Genomic DNA, 23,391 nt, shown 5'->3' on the forward strand with positions numbered 1-23,391 from the left:
GTGTGGGATAGATAAATAATGATTTGCAGCAACCGGGGATCTCATGTGGCTTTGTTCATATTTTAATAGTTTACTCCTCTTTGCAGTTTCAGTAATTAAGTCTTATGACATTCCAGAAAGCATAAATCCTGCTGAGATGTTTAAGTTTGGAGCATCCTCTTGATGTACAATCAAAAAAAAAAAAAGACACTTACCCAGGATCTTAACAAGCTGTTTTGCTTTTAGCTTTGAAACACAATTGAATGGTAAAGTTATATGGTCTGCTCAAACTGTTTTAGTCGCATTATTAACTAGAACCTCCTTTTTGAAATCCATTGCCTTCAATTATATTTTTTAAAAGAATTTTAATTATGTGACTGAAAAGAATAAAGATGCTCCAGGCTCCATTTGTTTACCATGGAAGGCCTTAAAAAATGAGGACAGAGCTTCCCAGCTCATGCAGGGGTTGCAAAGAGAGAGAGAGAGAGAGATGACTTTTAATTCGACAAGTTCAGAGAGATTTCTTAGTTTGACGCGCATAGCAGGGGGTCTTTGAGCGCCTGGCAATACTTCAGCATTCTGAGCTTTGAAAGTCTTTCCCTGCAGCAGAAATTGTATCAAAAGCCAATGATAATATTCCCTGCAAGGTAAAGCACCCTATTGAAGATTTCTAGAGCTGTTTATTTATTCATCACAGTTTTTTCTTTTAGGACATATCAGGCATATAGGTAATAATTCACATAGATGATAGAAAAATGCAATAAATAAATAAATAAAAATGCCTTATTAATAATTTCAGTCTTCCCTTCTTATGCCTCTCCGTAGGCCACATGTAGCTATAAAATATGGTTGGTGCTTGCCCTATATGTGTATATAATATATAAAATTCGCTACAAATCTGAGTCTTTCCCTGTTTTCAGTAAAATTTTCACTCTTCTGTCTACCTTTGATCACTAGCTGGGTACATAGGATGTTTATGGCTGTTTCCTTCTTACTAAGCCCTCAAAGTGATGGGTTAATTTTACAGGAGGTTAATCAGTTTTGTAGGAGTCTTTTTAAATCTTAATTTTTAAAGTAGGTTTCAGGTAACTGTTTTCAAAGCCAAGATTAAAGCTTTATTTATATTCAAAAGGTCTGTTTTTTAATACTTTTGCATTACCTTTATATGAAAAATATGTACATATTGTTTTCTTCTCTATTTTTGTTTTGTTTTTCCACAGCAGAGCGAGGGCTGTGAGACTACGACAACCTGTCCCTAGTGTAATGTCAATGTCGACTGTCACTTTGGCAGAACCCACCAGCTCAGTGAAGACTAAAAGAGTCCCTCCTCCTGTTTTTTCATCTGCTGGTGGCATTCAAAGTGACCTTGCCTTGTAAATATTGGTGAGTGACCACAAGGGAAAAGCAGTTCCTTGATGAAAAGGAACTTGTTTTAAAAAATGAGGTGACCTGCATTTCTTTCTAGGATAAACATGAGGGAAAGAGTCCATACACAAAACATAGGCAGGACACGTTTGCTGTTTTAATCATAGCTAGGTTTATTTAACTATATTTATTTCTTTCTGAAAAACATGTACTGAGCTATAGCTAGTAAGAGGTTATCAACATGTGATAATATTTTTCTTATATAAACCTCTTCCTGCCCAGTGGGTGATTCAGTATTCTTGCCAGCAAGTATGGGCTGGATGAATGGACTATAAGGTGGATAGGAAGCTGGCTAGGTCATCGGGCTCAACAGGTGGTGATTAATGGCTCCATGTCTAGTTGGCAGCCGGTATCAAGCAGAGTGCCCCAAGGGTCTGTCCTGGGGCCCGGTTTTGTTCAATATCTTCATTAATGATCTGGAGGATGGTGTGGATTGCACCCTCAGCAAGTCTGCAGATGACACTAAACTGAGAGGAGTGGTAGATATGCTGGAGGGTAGGGATAGGATACAGAGGGCCCTAGACAAATTAGAGGATTGGGCCAAAACAAATCTGATGAGGTTCAAGAAGGACAAGTGCAGAGTCCTGCACTTAGGATGGAAGAATCCCATGCACTGCTACAGACTAGGGACTGAGTGGCTAGCCAGCAGTTCTGCAAAAAAGGACCTATGGGTTACAGTGGACAAGAAGCTGGATATGAGCCAAGAAGGCTAACGGCATTTTGGGTTGTATAAGTAGGAGCATTGCCAGCAGATGGAGGCCCATGATCATTCCCCTCTCTTCGGCATTGGTGAGGCCTCATTTGTTAGTCTCTAAGGTGCCACAAGTACTCCTTTTCTTTTTGCGAATACAGACTAACACGGCTGCTACTCTGAAATCTGGAGTACTGTGTCCAGTTTTGGGCCCCACACTACAAGAAGGATGTGGAAAAATTGGAAAGCATCCAGCAGAGGGCAACAAAAATGATTAGGGGACTGGAACACATGACTTATGAGGAGAGGCTGAGGGAACTGGGGATGTTTAGTCTTCAGAAGAGAAGAATGAGGGGGGATTTGATAGCTGCTTTCAACTACCTGAAAGGGGGTTCCAAAGAGGATGGATCTAGACTCTTCTCAGTGGTAGCAGATGACAGAATGAGGAGTAATGGCCTCAAGTTGCAGTGTGGGAGGTTTAGGTTGGATATTAGGAAAAACTTTTTCGCTAGGTGGGTGGTGAAGCATTGGAATGCGTTACCTAGGGAGGTGGTGGAATCTCCTTCCTTGAGGTTTTTAAGGTCAGGCTTGACAAAGCCCTGGCTGGGATGATTTAGTTGGGGATTGGTCCTGCTTTGAGCAGGGGGGTTGGACTAGATGACCTCCTGAGGTCCCTTCCAACCCTGATATTCTATGATTCTCATCCCTGCTCCAGTTCCTGAATGCTTGATAAAAAGCTTGGAATAGTATAAAATGGCCTTTAAAGTCCCAAATCTGGGAGGGAAAGAATATCCCCAGTGTAGGAACTAAGAAAGACAGCTGCAGGCTACCTTCTGAACCACCCCTCATCAGCTTCGGTGTAAGGGACATGTAAGTGGTGGGACAGCGGCAGTCACTCCTGCAGAGATTCTGGGAAGTCCATGAAGGCTACTGTAACTTAAAGTGCCCCTCAGGGCTGTTTAAATTGTGCCAGAGGCCACTAAAGCCACTTGAGCTCCCACCCCTGGCTGTGAGTTCTATGCTGCACCTCTAAGAGGCACAGAATAGAATCACGCCCAGTGTGTCTAAGGAGATATTTCATATTGAAATCAGACGTGTGGAGAGACAAAGTCACTCAGGAGTAATTTATATATTATAACATACACAAATATTTTAAATGATTTGTTCGATAAAAATTAACCTGTTTTTTTTTAAAAAAAAAACGTTGAGTAGTGTTAAATGCAGGGGTGTTCCAAGGCTGTAAATAACTTAAGTATTTTAATTATTTAATCTACAGTGGTTGTCATAAAAAAGTAAACATTTGCCCATAGTTACCATTCAGTATTATCTGAATTACTGCAATCATCTGAATTAACTCCTATTATGACTACAGGGAAATAACTGTGGTACCTCATTCATTGCTATATGGTAACTGTCAGCACAGATTGACATTTTAATGGCTATACCTATCCTTGAAGTATGCTATTTTATAAACGGACTGTACCAGCCTCAAAAGATGCAGCTATAGGAAAGTTATTGTAGCATCAACCAACAGTGAAAAGTCATTCCAACAGAGGAGGAATTGTTGACTAGTGGTGCCTGTCATTGCAGTAATATTGGTGGACATTTGGGCAATTTAGTCCCAGCCTTGGTTCTGAGGCTGCCCATGACTTTGTTTGGACTGGCTAAGGAAATAAGAAGAGGAGACCCTACATTCTGATTGAGGATCATTTTTACAATGATAAATAAGTGAAAGAATGAATAAGTATAGAATTGAACGAATGCATTTTCTGTAGCTATGCATCTAGTAATATTTTGCTATGCTGCATCACATTATGCTGCTTCTGAGCTCTGCATAATTTGAGGGATGACACAGTATGATTCATTAACAGAAAGTGTCCCTATTCGGGAAAGCTCTTAAGCATGTACCTATGTGATTTGCGTCCTTACAGGGATAAATTCCACAATCACTAACTCTCCTGCAACCCCAAAGAAAATAAATAGTGCTGCTTGGGTGTATGTGATGCCATAATGTGTCTGAGTGTCTAGCGGTTGGTGCAGAGATGGGTGGTCCATGGCCAGACCTTTGGCAGTCAGCAGGAGGAGAAAATGAAATCACATTAACCAGGGATAAGTAACAAAAACCAATTTGGGAAAACACTGCTCTTCCATTTAAAAAAAATCAATTATTTGATTTTCTAGTGTGGTTCATTTTATTTTTTATTTTTTTTTAAAAAAAGTGATGCTGCAGTGATAGAGTTGTGAGCTATTCAGGCAATCAGCTCAGATAGTTTGCTTCTTTTTGTAAAGAATGTAAACAAAAGTGAATGGTATAGCTTTGATAATGACTGTACTGTGCAAGTTACAATTCAGCCATATTATTAACTCTTTGCATAGTTTGTTGCATTCTTTAAAATAAAAAAATATTGAAACTTTAGCAGATGCTTCAACAGTTTGACACAGCTGTGGACCCTCAGTCTCTCTTTATTTGTCCATTTATTGGGCATCTATACCTGTTACCACTAGGTCCCCTGAATGGGTACATGAATCATTGCTCATTGTTTTAAATTATGAAATTTATGAAATTTAAATTATGAAAGCTCTTTCCAGAGCAAGACTAATAGGTTGAGCATAGGGTCAGTTGTGATTGCTTTTTCTGCTATTTGAGGTAATACCTTTACGAATCTATGGTCTATTTTGATAAAATGCCCAAAATAGGTCATAGAGCAGCTTTGTAGAAACTGGTATGTGATCAGAGTGGATTAAAGTAGCATTATTATTTGTTTGTTGGTTCATTTCTGGCAGTACCTATAATCAGAGTTAGGTGAACAATGGATTTTTCCATTCAGTGGCAATTCTGAAAAATTTAAAAAGACTGCATTTTTGGGTCAAACCAAAAACATTTTTAAAAAAAAAAACTTTATGTTGAAATGAAATGTTTCATTTTGACCTGTTTGCTTTTCTTTGGGGTGGGTTGGGGTAGGGAGCGGAGATGACACTTTCTCTGGCCCAATAACTATTGTCATTCACAGTGACAATTCAGAGTCACTGGGCCAGGAAAAGAAAATGAGAATGACTCCATAGCCTGACAGCTTGGGCTCTCACCTATGATGAGGGGGACCCAGGCTCAAATTCCTGCTCTGGTGGCTATTTAATTGTTTATAAAAAGTAGAACAGCTTCAATGGGAAAGATTGAGAAAGTCTTATGCCATAGCCCAGTTGATAGGGCACTCACTTAAGAGACGGAAACCCCATGTTCAAATCCCATCTCCTCCTAAGGCAGAGGGGGAGTTGAACCAGGTGAGTTTGCTAACCACTGGATTAAAGGTTATAAAGAGAGCCCTAATCCTACTTTTTTCCCTCTCCCCAGGCTGTTTTGTGAATCTAGTCCTCCTTTGTAGTTGTCCAAATGCCAGTACTTGAAACAAAATGTTTTGTTTCTCAACAATCTGAAACATTTTGATGTTTTTCTCTTTGGTTGAAACTATTTGGTGACCTCAACACACATTCATGAATAGTTTGGGGTCAACCAAAACTGCATTTTTTGTCAAATAAACTGTTTGCTGAAACAATTTTGTGCAGCTCTATCACAATATGCTAGGTGCTTTCCAAACCGAATATGCACAAGCAACTCACAAAAATCAGAGTTATTTACCTATAGGATGAGTAGAAAATGACCGGCAACATCTAGCTGTCAAGAGAAAAGAGTGACTTCGCATAGTGATGATTTTTCTTATTTTGTTTTCCATTTTCAGTTTGTTTGTCTCAGTCATGTATCTCAGTCTGATCTGGCAGATGGTTCTGTGATCTGTTGCACACTGTTTCCTTTGAATTTTCACACATATTTAAAGTTTTGTTTGTATAACTAATTTGGCACTAGTATCATAGGCATTCTGGAGAGTTTATGGGCCTTTAAAAAAAAAACAAAACAAAACAAACAAAACTTCCTGCCTGAATGTGGAACAAGTTATTAAGGATGGGGAGCCAATTGCTGGTCTCAATTTATTGCAGCAGAATGGTGTTAACCTTTCACTGATTATATATTTTTTTTTTTAAAAGTCCAAGACTATTCTTCAAAAGATTTGCAAAATCTAGTGGCAGTTCTACTCAGAAAGCTTTAAAGACAAGTTTACCCTTTGAAGCCAATTGCTCCAAACTACACATGGAGGATTAATCTTAATGAGGACACTTCCATGCAGTTTGGTACAAATATTGATTGATGGTGCTCACTGCATTAGCTTCCAGTAACATAAACCATCTTCAGTACTAAACATAGTTGCTCTCCATTAAGATTAAATAAGGGATTTTGCTAGAGAAGAATTATAAGTTTTCTTTTTTATCTAAATAGTTTTCCTTGTGTTTTCTGAATTGATGAGAATCTGCCGGAAATGAATGTATAATGTTATTTCATTTTTGAATAAATAATTGTGAAAACTGTTAAATGGTAGAGAAAACAGTAGGAATAATGCAAGAAACATACCAAATACAATCAGTAAATATAATAAGTACAATAAAAAGATGCAGGAAATCATTGTGATCCATGTGGTCCTATTAGAAACTGAGCCTACTAAATAGAAGGGAAATTTTTGCACTAATATTTGTTTACATTAGAAAGCAAATTTTGATTAATTGTTTTCAGGACTTTTTTAGGCTCATTCTGTGCAAACATTTGAGCTGTTCCAGTGTACACACCTGAAAAGAATATTTTCAAGTTTCCAACCTAGAACATTCTCTGAAAGTGAATTAAAATTATGTATTGAAGAAAAAAAATGACATTTGATTAATTATGTAAGTCATCCAATAAAGGAACTGAAAAAATACCTGGTAAAATACATGGCTAACCAATAGAGAATACAGGATATTCACCATGAGGTTTTTGTGAATAATATTCAGAGCAAGAACATTTCACAGAAGAAATCCATGAATAATTTTGAATAACAAATACATTCAAGAATTTCACAATTGGTTCTTAGCTAATTCAAGAACATTCAAAAGTGAAAACCATTAAATAAATTAATCATTTCAGTGTATTGGCTTGTCTCTATTAGACACATGCTTCGAAAAATGAGATGCAGCTATGGAAATCATGCAAAATAAGTCTCTTGTTTGGAGAGAACTTTGATAAGTTGCTTTGTCTAATTATACAGAAAGCTCAAAAATGAGTTTTATTCAAATCTTTCTATAATTAAACATATTGTACTCTATGAAGTTACACTGAAAGCTTTCAAACAACAGCATTAAAAAAAAAAAACAGCTGACCATGTAGCAGTGCTTCAAGGAGAGAAGTAGCTGTCTAAAGCATCCAGGTCAAGATAAGCTTGTGTATACTTTTGTAGTTTTGCCTCAGTTTCTGGGTGGTGTTTCAATAAAATATTTTATACTATACTACCTAAAATGTCTGTTTCATGGTTAATGTGGAACAATTTTTTCCCCATTTTAAGTTGCTTTCCATTTTTGCCATTCTAATCACATAATATGCATGGGGTTTAGTTTAATTTTAATTACTTAGGGATAGGTTTCCCTAGCCTCTGTTTGCCAGAAGGTGGGAATGGGTGACAGGGAATGGATCACTTGATGATTACCTGTTCTGTTCATCCTCTCTGAAACATCTGGCATTGGCCACTGTCAGAATACAGGATACTGGTCTGGATGGACCATTGGTCTCACTCAGTATGGCTGTTCTTATATTGCCCCAAGGGTAGGTGAGTGGGAGGCAAAATCACATCGGGTAAAAGGTCTATTCCAACAATCAGATCTGAATTTCACAATTCAGGAATATTTCTTTCTCAGACAGTTTTTAAATAAGAGAATAAGAGAAAAAGATTCAGAAATGTCAATGATAGTTCTGCTTTAAGTTTTTAGTCTAAAGCAAAGCAGTCTAATGCAAAACTTAGCAGAATGTAAGCTTCACAGTGTCTTTTGGGGATTTGCCTGCCAGACTTCTGAATTTGTCTTCAGGAATAAATAATCAAATTGTAATGCAACCTGATGATATTCATTTCTTAACATCATGAAAGTTCATCAGTATGTGTTGAAGATGTTTTCTTCTCGCATGATGATTAGGAATGAGCTCAAGCTGCAAATTTCACATGTGGATTTCAAACATTCTGAACTTCAAGGTGGTTCAGGTGGGCATTTTATTTCAGCCTATCTCTAATATTGATTTTTTTTATCTATAAACATTTCTAAGACACCTGTCTTCATAGTGTTTGTCAAAAAGATGCTTTGTCATTGCATATTGATACAATCATGTACCTTAATCGTCTTGTGTGTTGATAGTTGAGGACCAAAGTAAATTTGCAACTCCTTATTTGGGTCCTGTTGGTCTTGCAAGATCCAAGGCAGACCTGAAGTGGCACTGTCCTACATATTAAAGGACAGGTAGCTACAGAAAGCTACAGAAGCTCCATTCACACTTAAGTCACAATGGAGTGGTTCTGACAAGTTCTAGAGTGCCTTCTGCTGTTTCAAATCTTGGTATTTTGTTTTATCGGTAGTTTTTATCGTTGTGGCTGCTGCATCCTCAATTAGGCTGGTCTAGGAGAGGTCTTTTTTTAAATCGCCATTTCCCCACCACCACATATATTTTTAAAATAGCAGTGATTGTGCTTGAAGTCTTCATCGCCATAACGGTTCAAATTCCATGCACTCCCTTCAGTGTGATTAAATCTGCCCTCCTCTAATTATACAGTGCAGTTCCATTGCATGTGGGCAGAGACAGGAGTCTGACAGCCTGTATGTACACACTAGAATTTTTATGGTGTAGTGGAGGCAAGCCCCCGGAGGAAAAAGTGGAGTGTTGGATCTGCAAATCTACCGCCTAGTCTCCCCATGTAGGGGAGACTGTAGAACTGGTGAGGGCTATGATAGCCCTAAGGCTGCAACAATAGCGAGGGTAGCCTGTGAAGAAAAAAAGGCAGTTCTAGAACCTTGATTATCTGGACATCACTTTTTGTTAAATAAACTTAATTACATTAGTATCAAAACTATCACAACTGCAATCAGCTCTGCTGGGTAATGTTTCCATGATACTTTGGCATGAATGATGTTATCCCAAAGTAATGTGTATTATATAACAGTAAACCACACCAAAATTATGCAAATGTAAGGGTGAACTGAATACAATTCATGAGAAGGAAAAGATTTAAGGCTAGATGGATTTCTGCATCACCAGTTTGCTTGCTTTTATTCCTGTTAAGCTTTGATTTCCACAGCTACAGCACTACTTTTTTAAAAAAACAAAATGAATCAAGAATCGGTACTCTTAAATTGTCAGTGGCCTGTGACTGACTGATGGCAGCCAACAGCTGAACTGAAGGTTTGCTGTAGCTAGCAGGACATATGGAGGGTTACATTAGTTAGTTCCTTCCATAATTAAATATTCATGAAGTCCAATTGAGTCATTGGAGATAAAAACAGTTTTAAAAACAATTTATTTTTCTCCTCTTTCCTGTCCAGCTTTTAGGTCTTTTATTCTTTTTATGGTTTGTCTTTTAATTCATATTCTGTGTCTGTCATTCAAACTGTTCTCTTAAGATGTTCTAGGCCAAACTGTCGGAATTTATAATCTGTAATTAGGGCTATCAAGTGATTAACAAATTAATCACGATTAATCGCTCTGTTAAACAATAATAGAATACTATTTATATACATATTTTGGATGTTTTCCACATTTTCAAATATATTGTTTTCAATTACAACACAGAATACAAAGTGTGCCATGCTCACTTTACAATTATTTTTATTATAAAGATTTGTAACATAAAAATAAAAGAAATAGTATTTTCCAATTCACTTACTACAAGTACTGTAGTGCAGTCTCTTTATCATGAAAGTTAAACTTACAAATGTATAATTATGTCCAAAAAATAACTGCATTCAAAAATAAAACAATGTAAAATGTTAGAGCCTACAAGTCCACTCAATCCTACTTCATCCAATCACTCAGACAAACAAGTTTGGTTTCAATTTGCAGGAGATAATGCTGCCCACTTTACAATGTCACCTGAAAGTGAAAACAGGCGTTTGCATGGCACTTTTGTAGCCAGCGTTTCAAGGTATTTACATGCCAGATATGCTAAACATTCATATGCCCCTTCATTCTTCAGCCACCATTCCAGAGGACATGCTTCCATGCTGATGATGCTCATTAAAAAAAAAAATACGTTATTTAAATTTCTGATTTAACTCCTTAGGAGATAATTGGATGTGTCCTGCTCTGTTTTACCTGTATTCTGCCATATATTTCATGTTATAGGGGTCTCAGATGATGACCCAGCACATGTTCGTTTTAAGAACACTTTCACTGCAGATATGACAAAATGCAAAGAAGGTACCAATGTGAGATTTCTAAAAATAGCTACAGCACTCGACCCAAGGTTTAAGAATCTGAAGTGCCGTCCAAAATCTGAGAGGGACGAGGTGTGGAGCATGCTTTCAGAAGTCTTAAAAGAACAACACTCTGATGCAGAAACTACAGAACCCGAACCACCAAAACAGAAAATCAACCTTCTCCTGGTGGCCTCTGACTCAGATGATGAAAATAAACATGTGCGTGTCCGCTCTGCTTTGGATTGTTATCGAGCAGAACCCGTCATCTGCATGGACGCGTGTCCTCCGGAATGGTGGTTGAAGCATGAAGGGACATATGAATCTTTAGCATGTCTGGCACGTAAATATCTTGTGACACCGGCTACAACAGTGTCATGTGAATGCCTGTTCTCACTTTCAGGTGACATTGTAACCAAGAAGCAGGTAGCATTATCTCCTGCAAATTGTAACCAAACTTGTTTGTCTGAGCGATTGGCTGAAGTAGGACTGAGTGGACTTGCTGTCTCTAAAATTTTACATTGTTTTATTTTTGAATGCAGGGTTTTTTTGTACACAATTCTACATTTGTAAGGTCACCTGTCATGATAAAGAGATTGCACTACAGTATTGTATTAGGTGAATTGAGAAATATTTCTTTTTTTTTTTACAGTGAAAATACTTGTAATCAAAAATAAATATAAAGTGAGCACTGTACACTTTGTATTCTGTGTTGTAATTGAAATCAATATATTTGAACATGTAGAAAACTTCCAAAATATTTAAATAAATGGTATTCTGTTGTGGTTTAACAGTGCGATTAATCGCTTGACAGCCCGACATCCTTCACACTCCTCTCGTCCTGTGGCTGCCAGGAGCCATGCCTATGCTCAGCAACTTCCAGTTCATGTTTTGCTCTTCACAGCTCCAAGGGCCATTCCAGCAGATGAGGATCAGCCAGACACAGCATCCCACTGAGTACCCCGTCAGCATCAGGAGCCTGGAAAGAGCTTGCACAGGAGTTGCTATAGCAGCATCTAGGCCACCAAGGGGTTCCCACTATAAGGGGGAAATCCTCCAGTGTAAATTAGGCAGTATCTTTGCTGTACCAGTTTGCTAGCACAATGCCTGGGTTTAAAGTAGGAAAACAGTTTCAATTTTTGCATTTCTCTAGCCTTAGAATGGAGTTAAATGTGGGCTGTGCATGCACACACACACACCCCTTTAAAAATACGTATGTTGGGCATAGTTAAGAAAAATATTTCATCTCTCTAACCATTGAAAAAGGTATTCCTGATCCTAATAGGCCTGGCCTACACTAGAAAATTAGATGAGTTTAACTACATTGGTCAGGGGTGTGGATTTTTCTGAGTAGTGCTGTTAAGCCAACCTAAGTCCCCTAAGACAGTACTAGGTTGATGGAAGAATTCTTTTGTCAACCTACTTCCTCTTAAGGAGATGGATTACTTACGCTGATGGGAGAACTCCTCCCATTGGCATTCATAGTGTCTACATTGAAGTGCGACATCAGCATAGCTGTACCGCTATAGCGTTTTAAGTGTAGACAAGCCCTTAGTAATTGTACTCTCATTATTAAAATAGGGAATTCCAGATCAAACTGGTAATACGTGACCTACCAATAAAAAGTATGGATGGATGCACATTGGTATGTTATGTTCTTCTTTATAGCCTGTAGATTAATGGTGATTTTGACCATATTAGTGTATGTTTCATGTGAAGGTGGAGGCCATGTGCCACAAGTTTTAATTTTTTTTAAAACAATAAACTGTTCCGAAAGTTCAGCTCATGAGGTATAAAAATGTTACTGGCCTGGGTTAAATTTTCAGAAGTGTCTAAGTTGCATTGTGACATTGTGGTTGATCTCCTAAGGAATGGAGGAGCTTGGGCTAGCCAGCCTTGTTTATGAAGGAGGCACACCTTGTTTGGATCAGGTGATTCCTCTGTGAAGAGCAGTGGGAAGCTGCAGTGAGGTGGAGGGGTGCTTAGGTAGAGCAGAGACTGGTAGAAATGAGTAAGGCCCAGCAGAGTCAGATTTGTGACTAAAATTCCAGCTAAGAAGGGCTGAGAATAGCCTTCTAAGGCAGGAGAGACCCTGATCAAGCAGGGCCACTCAGGAGGCAGATGGCCTGTTTATTTGCATTTCCAGAAATGACTTAGGCATGTAAGAGCATAAGATCCACTGACTTTCACTTTTGAAAATGGGATCTGGGCTCCTAAGTCACTTAGGTGCTTTTGAAACTGTTACCCCAGGTTTTTAAATCTCACCCTAGGTTAATGCAAAACACAGTGAGGTCCAAATCGTGAAGCTCCAATAGTTTCCTAGGGATTCACCTACAGTAAAAGCATTTTCAGGCTCTAGGCAGTCCTAGAGGACAAGGCTTTTGCTCCGTTGTGGAATGCCCTTACTGTGTTAGTGCAGAACTGTGAGGATAACAAGGTCACACTAGCTTCAGGCAGTGATAAATGCTGAATTATCAGGAACTGAACATTGGGAGAATGTATTAACCCATCCACGTTGTCCTTTACTCTGTAACGAGAAGAAACGTGATTCAAATGAATGCACAAGTTAAAATGAAGCTATTCTTCCTCTGAAAAACTCCATAATTGGGTATTTAACCGTCTGGTTCTTGGGGTTTCTGCTTTAAAATAGAAATTAGCTGTTAATATCCTGGGAAAATTTTGTGTCAAAGGTTACATTAAACAAAAGACAGATCTAGATTATCTGAAGAATGTGGAGTGATGTTTAATGCAAATTTTTTTTAAAAAGAGGATGTGTGTCACTGCAGGTCATTTCTGAATATTCTTGTTGAGCTTTCTCTGTTGGATATGCAATCTCAGCTAAATGTTTTGAAGAGGAGGAATCAAATAAATTGCCCTATTTTGGGTCTTTCTCATCTGTGTACAGTTGTGCAGCTCTAGTAGACCTGAAAATTGTGCAGAGACAAACTTTTTAAAAAATAAAATGCTTTTGAAGCAGAAAATTGCTTTTCTACAATATTGTCTAAATGACAGGATGTGACAGCGAGACCAGAAGTTGCCATCATATATTGATATTGTAAAGCAAACCTTACATAACAAGGAGGATTATTTGTTTTTAAATTCTTTCTTATTAAACTATAAAAGATTTAATTCAAACAACACTAAGAATTTAACTTAAACCAACAAAAACAAGGACCACAATTTAGAAGCAAGTCTGAAAGTCCATGCTTTAACCCACCTGTGCTGCCTAGATATTGCAGGGCACATAGAGTATGATATATAAGATCACACAACGTTTGTCAGCCCTTCAGAAGCTTTAAGCACAGTGAGGTGGGTTGAAGAAGAAATGTGAGCCTTAATTCTATATCTCCTTGATTTTATGTTTGTCAAATCCTTAGCATTGTTTGAAATCGCTTGTAGTATAATAAGAAAAATGTGGCTTATGCCTTTTGATTAGCCCCTTGATGTTTTTCTAACATATTTTTGCATGGTTTAATTTCCTTTTTTTTATGGTAGTTTATAAATATAAAATAAAATAAAAGGGAAGAGGAGTGAAAGGGGAAGAAAATGTGTCATTCACATGCTAAGGGAGTTCAGACTCCTTTGAGCCCACTATCACATTAACGGGCCAGCTGAGATTTATCAGGGTTTTGTGTATTAATCTTTATACACATTCACATACTAAAATTGCTCCTTTGGAACTGTAATGCTATTAGCTGAGAATTTGTGCAATATTAGCAATGTGGATTTCCATATTATGGAACCATAATATCAAAGGGTTATTAAAAATCCATATAAAGTATGGCACATGGAGGCACTTTCTAAGCCTTAATAGCACCGTTGCTTTCTGTTTTTTAAATACCAAAATGGTTAAGTTTATACTATGAAGAGAAATCCTTTGGCATCTTGTATGAAAAACACAAACAATATTATATTACACAAATATGCCTAATGTGGCAAAAACGGTACATCTTGGTTTCTGCTGGAGGGCAGGAGGGAGGGTGGGGTGTTTTTTGTTTGGATGTTCTTTGTTCATGTTTGGCGGGGGGGGGGATTGCATTACTGTAATTTAAAAATAGCATATTATAGATATGGACTAAACAAAACAACACATGAATGGTAAGCAATAACGCTTTTCACATGGCTTTTTACACGTTCTCCATCTGCTTCAGTAGCCAAGATGGGAGTTGACACCTGTCCTCTCCAGCATAAAATGTCTTCCTACTTTAGTTAGTATTCTCTACTAATGTGGATAAATCCTCAATGACTGGTACATCCAGTGGGGTATTGGAAGAAGACAGTTAAGGTTACATAACTATGTGAAACTGAGTCATTTTGGTTCTAATGGGGGTTATGAAATCTTGTAGTTATGGCTTATGTGGCTTTGCAGCCTTTGGGCCAGATAAGCATCTGGTATGAACTGGAGTAATGGAATTACTTTGGTCAGTTTACAACAGCTGAGGATCTGGTCCTCTGAGTTGCAAGTTAAGCCTAAAACTCAAAGCAAAAATATATTGAGTTGAATATAGTTTTGTGACAAAACCAGCCCTGCCCTCATTTCTCTGTCTCTGCTTTGAGATGAGAAAACAAGGAAAAATGGACCTGAATGCCTGGGCTCTCAAACAGATTCCACATTCCACTCAAATTTCTCCTTATAGAATCCATCTTCCTCAAAAGCCCAGGCTTCATTGGATGGAGAAGATAAGGCAGTGGGTGTCTACCTCCCTCCACTTAAATTTTTCAGGTAGTGTTGAATTGGTCCACTAGCCCTTCTTAGTGCAGGAAAGTGGCTGAATTTCTTACCCCATTCTTCATAGAAGATTAACTGGTAGGTCCTTTCTGAACATCCTCCATATCCAGGATTTTATGGCAGGGAAAGTGAACTTCCCATCCCCATATAATTAGCAATGGCAAGACAGGACAAGTTCTTCCTGGTCTAATTTGCCACTGAATCTTCTGGTCTAATTTGCCACTGGACTCCTAGTGCACTAGGCTTTTGGGAAATCACATTAAAACTGTTATGTAAACTATTTCCTGATAGTGCACTGCATTCTGGGGTATCTCAGTCCCAGAGTTTTAACAGTCAGTGCAATTACAGCAGTAGGAACCAGAGGAACATTTCCATTTCCACTGGAAACAGGAAGGCTGCCTGCCATCAAAGATGGTGCTGGGATATAGTTTCATCTCCAAAAACCTGTCAGGCTGGCCCGCTGAAGGAACTGGATGACAAAAGTCAACCAGCTTCCTATCCCTGAAGAACTGGGAGGAAGGAAGAGGTGATTTGTTTCCCTCTGAAAACACCACTACTCTTACTCCCACACTCCAGCAAATAGGTTAGAAAAAGGTGATCTTTGGGGATTGGTTGGAGCTGGCAGAGGGTTTAGCCAATTCAGCTCTAATGCAATAATGACATTCTGCAATGGAGCAAAGGCCTTGTCCTTTCAGACTGCCATTAGCCTGAGAATGATTTTACCAGTAGGTAAATCTCTAAGAAATTATTAGAACATCGCAATTTGGACCTCCCTGTGTTTTGAGGCTGTGTAAACCTATGGTGGGATTAAAAAACCTTGGGTAACAGTTTCAAAAGAACCTAAGTGACATAGACACATAAGTCCAATTTTCAAAAGTGAAAATCAATGGAACTTGGGCTCCTAAACTTGGGCATAAATCACTTCTGAAAATGGGACTTAAGCACTTTGGACAATATTACCCGAGGCCAGTAACCCCTTTATCCCTAATGAGCTAAAGTTTGTGAATAGTCTATTATGTTTTTTAAAAAATAAAACTCATGGCACCTTAGCCCTCTATGCTGGAACATACACTAAGATGTTAAAATTGACCTTATTATCCAGGCCAACATGCAAAATATAACATACAGATATGCATCCATACATACTTTTTGTTGGTAAGCCAGATATTACCAGTGTGAGCAGGAATTTCCTATACTATTAAAGAGAGTACACTACTAAGATCCATAATACATTTTCAACAGTAAGCTGAAATACGTATTTTTAACTATGCACATCATGTATATGGGTTTAAAAAGAGCGTGCGCGTGTGTGCGCGCGCACGTATGCACATCACATTTTTAGCGACTTTCTAAGCTAGAGAAATGCAAAAATTGAATCTATTTTTCTAGTTTAAACTGGGCTGCACTGTGCCAGTCTGCTAGCAAAAAGATATTTCCTAATGGTACTGAATTTACAAGGGAGGATTACTACCATGTAGTGGGAACCCTCTGGTGGCCCAGATGCTGTCACTCTGCTGGCACACACCTCTGCCGGGGCTTAAGAGGGAGTTCTTTGAAGGCTGTGTGTTAGGGTGGACTCAGCCCTGAGCCCCCCTGCTGGAGTCCTTGTGGCCCTGCCACACCCCGCCCCAGAAAAGGGCAGTAGAGACGTCCTCTAACGTGTAGGGCCAGAGTGAGACCAATTCCTTGCTAGAGCTGGAAGAGTGCTGATGGTGTATGATTGACTGAGTGAGCTGCAGGACATCGGATGAGGTAGTACTGCCAGAAGGCAGGGAGGAGTGAGAGGGAGCCCTGAGCTGGTTACAGGGACTCCATCAGGAAAAGGCCCCGAGGTAAGGGTGAAGACGGCGCAGGACTGCGGGGAAGTGGCCCAGGGAATTAGATCAGCCGCATGACTTAGATAACAGGACACAGCAGACAGTTCCTGTCTACAGGGTCCCTGGGCTGTGAACCAAAGTAGTGGGCGGGCCTGGGTCCCCTCTAACCCCCATTAACCGCTTGGGGGAGTGGTCTGGACATTGAGGCACCCCAGAGGGGAGAATTGAACTGCAGCAGCCCTGCTGGAGAGACGTAGCTGGAAAGGCCCGAAGAGGGTGAAGACTTTGTCACCAGGGAGGGAGCCCTGGGGCACTGCTCTATCCCAGAGCAGGGACAAATGGTGGGAGACATTACAGAGGGCACTGAGAGACACCCCTATTGGACTTGTACCCCAGAAGAGGTTTTGCTTTGCTTTTATCACACAGACAGACTGTGTGTGACTTGGCTGGAGAGCTGAGTCACTGAAGACTCACCACAAAGAGAGAGAAAGAGAGTGCAGACACATGTAGTCGGCCAGAGGGGCTTGCAGGAGGTGAGTGCGACCCCATTACAAGCAACCTTATAGTTGTCTCCACAGTTTGTTCTGGGGGAATCCTCTTTGGCGGGAACCAGGGCTTCTACGGCCCCATTTGTGTTGCTGTAATTGTTTTACACAGTGTAAAGAGGCCAGAGTTGTGTGAGGATTTCAATCAATGACTTTGTCCTTATTCTAACACATGTGAGAGAAGAATCAGGCTTATTGTTTTTAACTACAGTGTCTCTTTAACTGGAACAGGGTGACACATGATTTTTCATATGTTAAAGAAACTTTTTTAAACTAGAAAAAAACGGTTCTTAGAGTGATCGTGCCTATGTGTATTCCGCATGTGGATGTGCATGCACCTGGGTCTGGAATTCTTTTTTTACAAGCATCATCCATTGGCCTGCACGTGTGACATAACTTTGCTCGTGCTCCCAACTGAGGGCATAAAGGATGGTGTAGGCCGACGCCAGTTCCTTCTTACTGCTGCATGCTCTGAACCTGTGTCTTTGGTACCTCCGCTCCTTTGTACTGCATCTTTGCAGTAAAGATATTGTATATAGTTAGTTTTAGTAGTTTTGTAGTATAGCCTAGCATGGTATACTTACATAATGTTTTCCCTCCTTTTCTTCATCACTCCCCTCTGGGGTGCCCTCTTAATGGCATTTATTAGTAGGATTCACAGCCAGGGAACTTATTATTGCAGATACCCCTATTTTCCCCCTGAGAAGTCTGTGATTATAGCCAGGGTCCCAGAATTCAAAAACTGTTTCCTGCCCTTGCTCCTTTTCTGTGAATGATAAACATCAATGCTGCCTCTACTGACTGGGTGAGGCTCACATCTCAGCCAAGTGCAGCATCTGCCGCTCTTTTCCCTTCAGAACTTGTGAGGGTTGGGAACTGAGACTTAAAAAAAATCTGAAAAAATATCTGATGGAGAAAGCAATGAGGCCCCAGTCAGACCATGCACCTGACTCCAAAATATTTTATAAACAGTGTCTGTTGGCCCACGCATGCGCTGTAGCTCTCCTTATGCTCCAAACTGTGGGCATAAAGGGTGATACGGGCTGATGCCGCTCCAGTTTTCCTAATTACCACAGTCCCAACAATCTACAGCAAAGGGGATGGAGGGTGGGCAGTGGAATACAGATAGCAACTACACATCTCGAACAACCTCCAGTTACAGATAAGCAACCTCCATTTCTTCTCTGTATGATGGTCTCTATGTGCATTCCACAAATAGGAAATTAACAAGCAGTGGGGACAAGAAAAGGCATCTGCCTCACCCTAGGACTATCACCCTGCCATATTTCCAGTTTCTGCTTTAAGCAAGTTTCAGAAAAAATTCATAATGGAAAGGACTATATAATCTAAGTATAGGGTCACTACAGCTGTCTCTCTAATTCATACATTTACATCATCCCAACTCATATGCTAATATATGCAATTTAAATAGGATAGTTTTGTTATGTTTCACTTTACATTGATAAATGCACTATTGTGTTGAAATGGCTATAGAATTACTGTACAATGGCATACAGCAGGTGGGTCCCATCATCATTACACACTGAGGCACTGAGCTTCAGCTGTCCTACAACTGCTTCTGCCTCTTGCTAACACTCTGCACTGGCTCAAGGCTGCTGATTCTTTCCTGTATTTCATGTTGGTGCAAAACCCTCCATTATTTTCAGTTTGTGCTGGGCCTAGCTTTTGCCTCTGCCTGTTAACCTCTGCCCACAGTAGGAACAAATGGAAGCATATTATTGTAAATACTACTTCCGCACTGTGAAATTTCTGCTTGCTATATGTGACTCCCATACTTTGGGTATCACTAACCTGTAGGATTTTTTCCTTTACCCTGCACACATACTGATTTAAATGTTTTTTTTTAAATTGTTTTGGCTAAATCAAGCTACTCTAGTAGCTATTGCAGAGTCTCCTTCAATAATTTTTCAGTGGTAAACCATATTCTTAATGGCATTTACTAGTAAGATGCACAGCCAGGGAACTACTTATTGCAGATACCCATGTGTCATTACATCTTTAATACCAATATACAAAAGTCTGAGCTCAAAGAATATGTGCAGTTAAGTGTTAACAAAATTTAGTGGAGAAATAGATTAATGGTGCTTTGATCTATTTACCTAACAGACGTAATGAGTGTAATAAAATATATATTTTTTGCTCAATTACGTAAAACTTCATTTTAAACAAATCAGTATTATCTTTTTCACATACTCAGACTGTTATGATCATCTTATTTTGCTGCTTAAAAGGGCATTATAATTGAAAAATGTATTGTTTTAAATAAAATTAAATAGAACATTAAAACTCTGTTTTGGAGAGCCAATTATCCAGTCACATTCCTTTCCTGCACCTTCTCCTCAATCATGAGACCCATATGCTAAGCTGCGTAAAATATTCTTTTAGCAGCAGGTGGGTCTGAAGTTTTCAGAAGCAATTACAGGGATGTCTTCAATTGTCAGATCCCTGTGCTGCTGATGGGTTGTCTTGGCTGCTTTGTCTTTATGCGTGCCATTGGCAAGATTCTCTGGTTTGCTAAGGCCACTGTATGCAGTTTACACAGCACAAAGTGGTTTTAAACCAGCAAGAGATTCCCAGTGGAAAAATCTATGACTATTCATTGAAACAGGGACTTGAACTTGGTCTCATGCTTCCCAGGGCATACCCTAACCATCCGGCTATAGAATTAGTTGGCAGCTATCTCCCCCCAATGACTAATGAATTATGTATACAAAGTGGAACAGCTTCAGCAGGAGAGATTCAGAGAGACTCACCCCTAGTAGCCTAGTGATTAGGCTGCTGATGTGGGAGACCTGGGTTTTAGTCCCTGCTCCAACTCAAACAGAGTGGGGATTTGAAAATAGCTCTCCCACATCCCATGTGATTGTCTTAATCACTTGGCTATGGAATATTCTAGGTCACACACAGGTCCACCCCAAATATTTCTGATTGCCCGGAGCTGTGTTTTGGGCAAGGCCTTTGCCAGTAGGCATGCTCTAAGAATGCCTACCAGAGCAGGCCCTGCAGGTGAGGTGAATGCCTAGTTTGGGAAGGATGCTCGCTGAGCACCTCAGGTGCGTCAGGATTTAAGTGGTTTTTGTACATGACCACCAGCAGACACTTAGGCACCTCCATTGTTAAATGGTAGCTGGGCACCGGTTTTTAGGACCACAGTGGTGCCCCAATGTTAGTCTTAGGTGCCTTAAGTGGCAGGTAGGTGCCTAAGTCCCTTTGTAGATCTAGCCCAGTTTCATTAATGTGCATTGTAATAATAAATAGAGCTTAGTATTTTCATCTTCAATGCACTTTACAAGCATTAAATAATTAATCATCAGAATAGCAAGCTCAGGAAGTACTAGAGTTCAAATTTCACAGATGGGGACACTGGGGCAGAGAAGTTAAGTTTTCCTAAACTGTCAAAGCAAAGGTTAGAACTAGATTAATAGATTGCAAGGCCAGAAGCAAGCATTATGATCATCTAGTCTGACATCCTATAGAACTTTCTGAAAATAATTCTTCTTTGAACTAGAGCCTATCTTTAAAATATCCATTGTTGATTTAAAATTGACAGTGATTACAATTCACCACGACTCTTAGTAAATTTCCCCACTGGTTAATTACACTGGCTCTTAAAAGTTTGTCGTATTGCCAGTCTGAGTTTGTCTAGCTTCAACTTCCAGCCATTGGATCTTGTTGTACCCTTGCCTGCTATACTGAAGAGTTCTCTATTTTCAAATATTGTTCCCCATGTAGGTACTTATAGACTTTGATCAAGTTGTCCCTTAACCTTCTCTTTCTTAAGATAAATAGATTGAGCTCCATGAATCTATCCCAATAAGGCATATTTTCTAATACTTTAATCATTCTCATGGCTCTTGTCTGAACCCTCTCCAGTTTATCAACATCCATCTTGAACTGTGGATACCAGAACTGGACAGAGAATTCCAACAGTGGTTACACCAGTGCAAAATACACAGGTAAAATAACCCATGTACTCCTTGAGATTTCCCTGTTTTTACATCCAAGAATGGCATTAGCCCTTTCGGCCACAGCATTGCACTGGGATCTCATGTTCAGCTGATTATCCACCATCATCCCCAAATCTTTTTCAGAGTCACTGCTTCCCAGGATAGAGTCCCGCATCCTGTAAGTATGGCCTACACTCTTTGTTCTTAGGTGTACACATTTACATTTAGCCATAATAAAATGCATATTGTTTGCTTATGCCCAGCTTACCAAGTGATCCAGATTGCTCTCAATCAGTGACATCCTCTTCATTATTTTCCACTCCCAAATTTTTGTGTCATCTGCAAACTTTATCAGTGATGATTTTATGTTTTCTTCCAGATTGATTGTTGATAAAAATGCTAAATAGCATAGAGACAAGAACTAATACCCAGGGGGACCCACTAGAAACACACACGCTCTCGATGATGATTGCCCACTTTAAATTACAATTTCAGACCTGTCATTTAGCTAGTTTTAATCCATTTAATGTGTGCCATGTTAATTTTATATTGTCCTAGGTTTTTAATCAAAATGTTGTGTGGTACCAAGTCAAATGTCTTACAGAAATCTAAGTATGTTATACCTATGCTGTTACATTTATCAATGAAACTTATAACCTCATCAAAACAAGATATCAAGTTGGTTTGACATATTTATTTTCCATAAACCCCTGTTGGTTGGTATTAATTATATTGCCCTCCTTCAATTTTTTTATTAATCGAGCCCTGTATGAGCTGTTCTGTTATTTTGAATGGGATCATTGTCAGACTGACATGCCTGTAATTATCCAGGTCATCCCATTTACCCTTTGAAAGTATTGTCATGTCATTAGCTTTCTTCCAGTCTTCTGAACTACTCCATACTCCAAAAGGTATTTAAAATCAGTGTCAATGGTCCAGCAAGCTTCTTAGCCAGCTCTTTTAATACTCTCAGATGCTGATTAATGGGACCTGCTGATTTAAAAGTGCCTAATCCATTGTGATCATGCATCTTTTCCCCCTACACACCACAGAGCTAACGGAGCTAGTCATCCTGTTCGCTAGTGTGGTTTAGTGGTCTGTAACAGACACCAACTAGTATCCTTTGCGTTTTACCTGTTAGAACACTGATGCATAAGCATTCAGGATCATTATTGTCCAAGTGATGTGGAAACAGGTAATGCAATTTTTAACAGTGTCTCACTCCCTCTCCTTTTGCCCACTTGATCCTTCCTCAGTGAGTTATAACCATTGATTTTACATTCTATTTATGAAAATCATCCCTCCAGGTGTCAGTAATACCAGCTAGATTGAATTTATTCTTATAAATGAGACATTACCATTTTTGTTGTTTGTTACCCAGGCTCCTAGCATTGGTGCATAGGCAGTTAAGAAACTAGTTAAAATGCATTTAAAAAAAAAGACAATATTGTTAACCAACTGTAGTTAGGGTACAGCTGTTCCTGGCTCCCAATCCTATACTCAGACCACAATGCTATGTCACTCTGTTTCAGACAGATTCATCCTGGTATTAGCCCTGGGAATAGCACATGTCTCCCCCATTCACGGAGAGCTGGAGGCCTGGCTTGACATCTGGTTAAGGCTGGAGCAATCCTTAAGTCTGCCCTCAGTTGTGGCCCCTGTTGCTATAGCCCCTATGTGCTTTGCGTCAGAGATGAATAGCTGCAGTTTAGGGATAGAATCATAGCACTGGAAGGGTCCTCTAGAGGTCATCTAGTCCAGTCCCCTGCACTCATGGCAGGAGTAAGTATTATCGAGACCAGTGGTCCCCAACCTTTCTGTGGGAATAGCATATTGCTATTCCCAGAAGACTGTGGCAGGCGACGGACACCCTGCCGCCGAAATGCCACCGACGAGCGCAGCTGCTGGAGAACCGGCCGCCGAAATGCTG

At 39.5% G+C, this 23,391-nt stretch overlaps 1 protein-coding gene across 1 annotated transcript in view; it reads left to right on the forward strand.

Annotated features, from left to right (window-relative positions):
* The window catches only part of TENM3 (teneurin transmembrane protein 3), a 2,200,211-nt gene that overhangs the window by 972,114 nt on the left and 1,204,706 nt on the right, over positions 1-23,391 (forward strand). The window contains exon 6 of the mRNA XM_043546023.1: positions 1,200-1,362. The gene's annotated coding sequence lies outside the window, so the exon portion shown is untranslated. The remainder of the gene's footprint in view (positions 1-1,199; positions 1,363-23,391) is intronic.

Source organism: Chelonia mydas, chromosome 4 (assembly GCF_015237465.2).
Source record: "Chelonia mydas isolate rCheMyd1 chromosome 4, rCheMyd1.pri.v2, whole genome shotgun sequence".
Taxonomy (NCBI): Eukaryota; Metazoa; Chordata; order Testudines; family Cheloniidae; genus Chelonia; species Chelonia mydas.